Raw genomic sequence first — 9349 nt, forward strand, 5'->3', positions numbered from 1 at the left:
TAACCTTTTTGGCACCAGGGATGGTGCTCCTATGAGAATCTAATGCCTAATGATCTGAGGTGGAGCTGTGGCGCTGGGGAGCAGCTGCAAACACAGACGAAGCTTCTCTCATTTGCCCAGCGCCCACCTCCTGCTGTGTGGCCCGGAACACTACTGGTTGGGAACATCTATCTTAAACCAAAGTCTTTTTTTGTATGTACCAATTCTGGTTCCAGTTCTTAGCAGTATCTGCCTACTAAGTGAGCCTGTTTCCAAGGGAGGAAGTTGAGAAAGAGGAGCATTGGTTATAACCAAGGTCTCTACTCAGGAAAGTGTGCTCTATCAGGTTCCTGGGTAAAACAAGGAAGAGCGCTGACAAATTCACTTAGGATTTACTCTAAGCATCTCCCCTGGATGCCAAACTGTTCTTGAAATTATCACCATCCTGGGAAGATTGGGGCCTTAGCCTGACCAAACCCCAAGCAGACATTTCCATTCCTTTGTGTGAAATAGAAATTAATCCACAAAACATGTGCTTGAGAATCACATGGTTCTAAGAGTTAGTGTCAAAAATATGGGAAGTCGTACACTCAAAAAAACACCAGGGCACAGAAACAGGAGTAAGCTGGCAGGAAGTGAAAACATCATGGGAATGCCCAAATGTCCTACTAAGAAGAATCATGAAATGAGTTTATGATTTCAAGATGAATAGAAATCAGTAAGGCTTGAAACCTCCCTTGCGGACACATTCTAGGGTGCTGCTCTGCTAAGGCTCATCGCTGAACTGTGTTCTCACCCCTGGCTATGTTTTCACTCTCTGCCCCCATCTAGTGGTCATAGCTGCACAGACCGGAGAAGAGTGCAAGACCCTCGCAGAGCCTGACCCACACAGGGATGCTCAGAGACCAGTTTAGTTCGGCCTGGTTTCTTGCAGAAGGGGGCAACTCCGAGAGCAGAGAGGCCGTATTCTACTGTTGCTATATGGACTACAGCCATGCCTGCCCACGAGCTATGTTGCTGGCCCCAGAAATTGAAAGTCAACCCTTAGAAACCCTTAGAGCACTTTGACAGAGTGATTCTATGACTGTGGTATAAATATTTTTTTCCCGAGATTTAGTGCAGAGGGTTTGACAAACACTGGATTTCAGAGGCAAAAGTAGATCTGCAGAGATAAAAGGCAGGGGCAGATGTTTGTGAAGGGGTCCCTGGTTCCAGCTCACTCCCGAGGCCCGATGACATTCATGCCTTAGAGTCCTAAAAACATTCCTTAACCCTCATAAGTGTAGTTTTTTGCAAAAGTTTGCTCTGATGATTTTATGGGCCTTGAAACTAGACTCCTAATGGAGATATTCGCCCTACTATCCCCATTCTAATTTCCTCACAAGTTCTCCTAACCCGAGATTCAGTCAAACTAATCCAAAGCAGTGATCACCTGTTCATTCTCAGTCTTAACTAGAGCCTTAATTCTGACACAAAATGGTTCTTTACATACGAATCACAGAGAAGGCAAAGAGAAATGGCTGAAATAGATGAGAGTTAGTTGATAAATACATGTGGAGAGTCTACCGTGTGCTCTCAGAGTGTACACGGGCTTGCTGTACAGAGCTCACACCATAGCGAGAGGAGACACGACCAACAACTAAACAAATAAATCAATACGCCTGATCATTTCAGAGAGTGACATATGCAAAGAAAGAAATTACGTATAATGAGGGAAACAGACCGGCCACTCAAAACTACCAGGTAGGGGCAAGGAGGATGGTGGGGGCAGAAAAGACTGAAAATTATAATAAATATCATTTATTCAAAGTAATAAATAATGTACTGGGCCTGCTAAATCTTTTAAGTACCCTCACAACGACCCTAGGAGAGCCATTGTTATCTCCATTTCACAAATGGGGCAGAAAATTCAGAGAGCTTCCTTAACTTGCCCGAGATGCAGTTGGGAGGACAGGAAGGCAGGGCGTTCATCTGTGTCACTCCAAAGCCCACACCCATGGAGAGAAACGGAACAGAAAGGCAGACCTCAACAAGGTGAGCATTCTTTTGGTCACTCAGAACAATCAGGCTCAGCCATTCTTGCTTAGAAAAAAAAAAAGGACCATGAAATCCCTTCAAATACGTGTTTCTTTCTGAAAGAAATCCAAAGCAAAGGCCTCCTGCTCAGCGAGGCTGGCCCGTGAGGGTTAGTAGAAACCAACAGTGGTCAAGTGCTTTGGGCCATATAAAAACTATTTCTGCAGGAAGCATCTCATGAAATGGAACAAGAAAGAAGGTTGGATATTATGATGTCATTTCTCCCAACAGTGGCAGGGAATGGCTGTAAAATGTCTCATAAAACCCCATCAAATGGACTTCAGCTTAACAGGACAAGTGAGCCATTGTACATCTCGGGACTGGATCTCCAGTGGCCAGAGGAGCCTGGGGCTCAGATCTTTATTTATAGGTGCTACCCGATCCATCACAACCCCTCATTTCAGCTGCGTCCTCTCCCTCTCCAGGGCACACTGCCCTCTCCCTCCCTCTCTTCCCTTGGTAGGTTAGTGCAGGTGTTTCTAATAACACTTTCAGGTGACTGAAGTCATCCATCTTTCTGGACCTTGTGAGTTTAGGGCTCCACAACCACTGGCTCCAGGCAGATTGCCTGATGTCCAAGCCGTGAACGAAGATGAATGTGAGAGCACTGGGTGCCTCGAGGTGGGGAAAAGATTTATGCAATGGTGACTCTAGTGCAATAAAAAATTAAAACATCCCTTCCAACCCTCCTCTTCTAGAATTCACAGCAATCTAAGATAACTTTTATTGGCTTTATCTGTCTGCCGCCTATGAGATAAAAGTACACTAAAGCAATTACTTTAATAATTTTAATTACTTTAGTAAAAGTAGCTCTCTGCAAACACATTACAAGCTATTTCTGAGAGTTATAGTTACCCAGATGTCACTAATAACAATATTAAGTACTCAGTAAACATCAGTACGTGTCAGACCCCATCAGACTAAGCATCGCCACAGCCCTATGGTATAGAGTGTATTATCTCCACTTTTTTTAAAACAAGAATAAAATTAAAGCTTAGAAATTAAGTGCATTTCCCACGGGCACAACAACCACATAGAAGTATGATTCAAGTCTGAATCCAGAGCCTTCGCCCTCAACCATCCTGCTAGACTATCCAGATATCCATTTTGCAAAACTGTTAGCAACGACTACTTGGAAAGAATAAAATATTTTTCAAAATCACTCTGAAATCCACAGCAGATGGGTTTCAGGTAAGCAGAAACAGAAGCGAAGTCTCCCTGTGGTTAAAAAACTTTGCCAGCCATGCACAGTTCAAATCCATATCTCAGAACTCACTCTCAGAGCCCCGGAGTGCCACTGGGAGGTGACCCCCGTCCTCTGTTTTTCTGTCACCCGATATGATTGGCATCTCCAAGGAGAGGATGAGATATTGGGCGATCATGACGGAGTAGGCCTAAGGCCCGCTGTGGCCACAACTCCAGGTAGGTCCAATTCTTCCCTCCAGGGTTTTGGCCCACGTGAGGCCTGACTTCAACATCACCTTTGCACCAGACTGGTCCCAGGGTTTCTGGGGCCAGGGAGTTCATTGGCGCCTCATCCTTTGAGCCTTCCTGCTCTCTCCACAATCATCTCTTTCCCTGGGAAGGGCCTTTCATGGCCTCATATTTCAAAGAAAATGTTGAAAGTACTCTAGCCCCTACAGGAAACAAATTCCAGGTTTTATCTACCAGGAAATATAGGGTGTCTGGTCAGGTTAGGTAAAGTCAAACTTTGGGACCTGGGGAAGAATGATGCTGACGAAAGACTGTGTTCATACCAGGGATTCACATATCAGACCAAAAACCAGAAGCTGAACAAACTGTTTAAATCAAAACCTGTGCAAATCCCCTCTAAATTACAGTCTACCTCACTGCCCCCCACCAGAGAGAGTGAGAGAAAAGGAGACAGAGAGAGAGGGAGGGGAACAGAGAGAGAGAGAGATCAAATAAGAACCTAACTTTATTCTGTATGACTCAGAGACAGAATAAATATTAAATTAGTGAAAGTGGAACAAAGGCAGGTTTCAGCTCAGCACGTGAAAGGATTTTCTCATTGGTCGTGGTGTCGGCCACAGGCCCGAGTCAACTGAGAACCACGGGAAGCATCAAGTGGCCCCTCGAAGACCAGAGCAGTGGGAAGGGGTGCAGCGGAGGTGGGTCCTGGTCAGATGGGGCAGAAGTGAGACCACCCCAAAGTCCCTGTATATTAGGTAGGATCATAATCTCTTTTAAAACTCTAGAAACAATATGCTCTTAAAATCCCCCATGTGCTTACACACGTGTGAATTACACACACTCACACACATCAAGCAACATCACTTAACATCTAAGAGCCTGGGTTTTAGAGTCAGACAATCCCAACCTCTGTGTGACCTTGAGTGAATTACTTAACCTCTCTGAGACAATAAAAATGGAATCTGACTCCTAAAGGTGTCCTGAGGATTAAATGAGATAGTGTACATAAAGAATGTAGAATGTGGTAGAAATTCAATAAATCGTGGTTGTTAACATGCCTGGTCTCTGTCATCTGCAAGCACGTTGTATTTATTCCCGAATCTAAGTCTCTAGTCAAATTACCCTTCTGAAAATCCATTCCCATCCCTCATTATCTTATCCACTCTACAAAGCCCAGTGCAAACATGGGTCGTGATTGTAGGCCCAGGGAAGGAAACGTAAGTCTAGCACATTACTTGACTTCCATCAAACCCTAAAATCTACATTCTCTTTGGCCCTTAAATTTTACTTTTATGGATCTATTTCATACAGATATACTCATACGGGTACAAAAGCCATATGCTCCATAATATTTATAGCACCATTTTTAGTACTAAGAACTGGGAACAACCTAAATGTCCATCAAGAGGCCACTAGAAAGTCATTTACTTAACACTCGATGGATAGTCTATGGGGTTTAAAGAGAATGGAGCAGCTCTGACACAGTGGAAATACAATTAGCGGGGAGGGCAGGAAGGCTGGGGGACGGAGCCCAACTCAAACAGTAAGTGGTGGGGGGGAGATGAAGGAGAGTAAATGTAATACATATTTGTGTTTCAAAAAGAGAAAACAGAAATCCTGCACCTATATGCTTAGACTAGCATAGAATATCTCTGGAAGGGCATAAAAAACACTAGCCACCTGTAGGAAAGAAAACTGGGGGAGGGGGTTTCCTTCCTGCTCACAGGAGGAAAGAAATTTATTTTTTATTGAAAATCTATTTATAGTATTTAAATGTTTATCGTGTGTATCAATTTTGTTAGATTATTTAAGGTCACCAAAAATTGTTCAGTGCATGCTTCTCCTCCTCCGTGGAACAGTCCCTGCCAAACCCAGGCCCTGGGTCTTCCCCTCTCCAAGCTTCCAGCACCGTGTATACTGCCCGCTCTCCCCCTCTGACGCCTGGGCAAGCTGTGGATCACGCAGTTGCTCCCACTAGATTATCACTCATAAAAGCATAACACGAAATTACAATGCCATAAGGAAAATATTCTAGCCGAGTTCCATGAATTTCGAAGTGTGGTTTCCAGCACGCTGGAAGGCCTTTGGATTTAAATTGTTGAGCCCCAAAGCTCAAATATTTCATAGATTTTATGAAGCACAAACTAAATGGTGCCTCTAGAGCTGTAGAGATGTCAGGTCACTCTGCCTTCCTTTATGGGCCGCTGGCTGCCAGGGCACTGGGGTGACCCCCGCTCCACCTGTTGACTCCTAATGTATCCCTGGAGTGAGAAGGGAGTTACTGAGTTTCAGAACAGTAAGATGGTTAGGAGTTCCAGTGTGAAATCTGGGGCGGGGAGTGGGGGGTAGGGGGGAAGCACCTTTCCCCGTGGCAAGGCCATGCTTTCCTTCACAGCCACGAGAATGAACAGGGATCTACATCCGGGATCATCGTCCTCTTTCCTGCATCCACTGTGTAACAGACAAAACCTCCCGCAGCAGCTTTCCTGGACCATGAGAAAGTGACGCCCAACCTGCCTGATCATTTTTACCTTTAAAGAGCTTGCGTGTTTACTTCTCCACCTGTTCTGAGTTTTCATTATTTTTAAAGAAGGAAATGTCACCATTTATCCCATTCTCATAGCTTTTTTACATTTTCAACTCCATCCCAATTTCTCCCACCTCCCAACCACACGCTGTCCAGCTGATTGGGAGAACACAGTTCTCCAGGCCCCGTGGCTGGGGAGGGGTGCAGGGCAGGGCCGTGGGAAAGGAAAGCTGAAGGAGGAAGCCCATGTTGTTTAGGTCCCTGGACTGACATCCATCCGTCCACCTACATGGACAGGGTGCCTCCTTATCCTTACCTACCCCCGGGGTCCCATGGGATTCTGGTTCCTAAAAAGTCCCTTCTGTTCACAGCTCAAGAATCTTTGTGTCCCGGGTATGGAGAGGTCTGTCATTCTGGCTGGGATGTAGGCACCGCGAGAGACGGGCCTTTCTTCTCATTCAAAACTGATCCTCCACAGCACATAGTAAGACCTCAAGGAGTATTTACTGAGTGGAAGGGTGCATAGATGGTCTCTGTGTTGGCGTTTCTTTGAGGGAATGAAATATGGTAGTCACATACGGTGGGGAGAAGGTGCTAGAAGGTGAGCACACACCTGCCAGACAGGCCTCCAGAAGAAGCGTACACCTGACGACCACAGCGCAGAACCCTCCAGAGACACATAAGCTCCAGCCCAGGAGCCTTCAGAGGCTCTGAAGAATGGCTTGGTGGCCCTCCTACCAAGTGTGGCACACAGAAATGGCAGCTCCATGAGGTTGGGGGAGTCAGGATTTTGTGAGTTAGGTTATCTAATTTAATCTTCAAATCCACCACTGAAATTGGTGCGATGTCCACACTTGCAAAATGAGGTAACTCAGCTTTGGAAAGGCTGAGTCGCCGCCTGGTGGCAGAGTCCGTGCACGCCCACGTTCTACCCGTCCACCGCTCTGTGCGCTGAGTTGAGTTATATTTGCCTTGTGGCTTTTGCCATCTTCTCAGACACCCATTTTGGATATTGTTGAGGGCCGAAAAAAAATGCTTGAGTCAACTGAGAGAAAAGCACATTTTTCACTCAGCAAACTTGAGGCAATGTCAGAATTTAGAGGGAACTTAGGAGAACTGTGTCTACACATTTATCAGCATTATTTCACCTCTGGGAGGCCGAATCTCTGCCAGGCTCAGTGGGGTGGAGGGGGAGGCGAGGCTGGAGAAGAAACGTCTCTGTAAGAAGGCCTGAGGCTCCTGATTCCAATGAGTACCCCACAGAGGAGCTGGCACCAAATCCAGAGATGCTGGCAACTCTGCCGGGGGCGGAATTTACAACCTTACGTTTTCGTGGCTTCTCTTAATGTAGTTTTTCCCTGTGATGATATCTGAGTGATGAATAATTGACACAATATTCAACATGTTTGAAGACCAATGTGATCACAAGGCTATCGACCCACCCCTTTCATGCTCCCTTTGCCCACATCCCTGATGGGCCCAAGATGAGTGAAGGCGGGGAGGGACAGGTGATAGAGCAGGCTCAAATTATAGTATCCCTAGGATTGTTGGGGGCTGCGGAGAAGAACAGGAACTCAGAAGCACCTCGTTAAGACTCCCGGGAGAGCCAGTAGTCAGGCAGAGAGGCAGATCCCAGTGATGAATGAACTTCTTGTGTCTTTATTTTTAGTGTCTTTTCTCAGTCATGACTGGGAAAGAATACAGATTCAGAAACACACACACACACATGAATACATACATACAGAGAGATACATACACACACAGAGATACATACACACAGAAGCACATAATCGCACGCGAGATACACACACACACACACATACACACAACCTGCACTTGGCAAAAGCCTGCTTAGTTTTCAGAGGGCCTGTTAAGCTGCTCCCTGTTTAAGTTTAAAACAATAAGTAAAGAAATGACTGCAGGGTGAATTTTGTCTTTGAAAGTAAAAAGATAAGGAGAATGTCCAATTTGGGAAAATATGGTATTTTCAATAATTCTTACATAAATATAAACAGATTCCTCAGAACTAGGTTTTGGGAAATATTCCTAAGACTCAAGAATCATGAGAGCGGCCTCAAGGACAATACACGTTCTAAGCTTAGGAAGTTTCTCAGCTTGCTTTTGTGAATGGTGTCCCATTCCATCTATTTATTCAACAGTAATGGTAATAAAATGCTTCTTAGCAGGGAGAAAAATGTATGAATACGAGATGTTGAGGCTACTGTTACAGTAATTGTTCTGTTCCATAAACTTTATTTAACGTTTCTGGTATCCCTATAAAACTGGTTTCCCCAAGGGAGCGAGAGCCCTCCACACACATGTTGCTAACTAGTTTTGCCACTAGGCAATCCATGGTCTTGAACTTCTCAGTTTCGAGGTGATATGATCACTTAAAATAAGGATAAATCTAATACAGATTCATCTGATACAATTTCAAAATACTAAGAACCTTAGTCCTTAGGGCAGAATTGACAGATAATAGTAACTGAACTATTATTCATGCCAGATGCTATGTGCATAGCTTTTCATTCATTAGCTCACGTAATGCCGTGAGATGCACTATTCGCCCCACGTTACAGATGCAAAAAGTGAGGCTAAGAAAGAGTAGACTATCCTGTAGTAGGTTAAGTGGCAGAACAGAGTTTGGATCTTGCTCTCCTGCCCCCTGACATTCTGACATAAAGTCCATGATCTCACAACTACATTACTGTATGTCATTTCTTTTTTTTTTTTTTTTTCCAATGTCATTTCTAAGTGGCCGAACACATTATTTTGGAAGGAAATAGTAGAAGGAAATCATTTGGAAGCTTATACATCCTAACATATGCCCCGCTTCCCAGAAAGTTGCAATCGGCTTTTTTACTTACAACAGTTCTAGGTCATAAAAATTATAGGCTTAGTGCTAATAACCCCAAGAGATCAACCAACAGAAAACAAACTTCCTTCATTCCCCAGCAGGACAGAACTCACTGTTTGCTTTAGGAAAATGCCACCAATCAGCTTCAAGAAGTCTACAAACCCCCTAAAGTCAAAGTCAAATCTACTTGTACCCTCATGGACTTTTTCTGGGATGCAAATCCACGGCATTTACCAGTTTCTCAAAAGACTCCAGGGCCGGTACACTAGAGACAGACAGTACTGATACCGCATCAGAAGACTCGTAAAATGACACCGTCCTCCAACTGATGGAGGTGCCCACCAGGGATGCAACTTTTCAAGGAATTTAAAAGGAAATTCTATTAAAGGTACACGATTTTCTACTTACTAATAACTGCCTACTTTTTGCTCATTTAATGACAGGCCTCTTTCCTCTTGAGTCCCCTCAATGTTTGG

This window comes from Rousettus aegyptiacus, unplaced genomic scaffold (genome assembly GCF_014176215.1).
Source record: "Rousettus aegyptiacus isolate mRouAeg1 unplaced genomic scaffold, mRouAeg1.p scaffold_m13_p_7, whole genome shotgun sequence".
NCBI classification, from domain to species: Eukaryota; Metazoa; Chordata; class Mammalia; order Chiroptera; family Pteropodidae; genus Rousettus; species Rousettus aegyptiacus.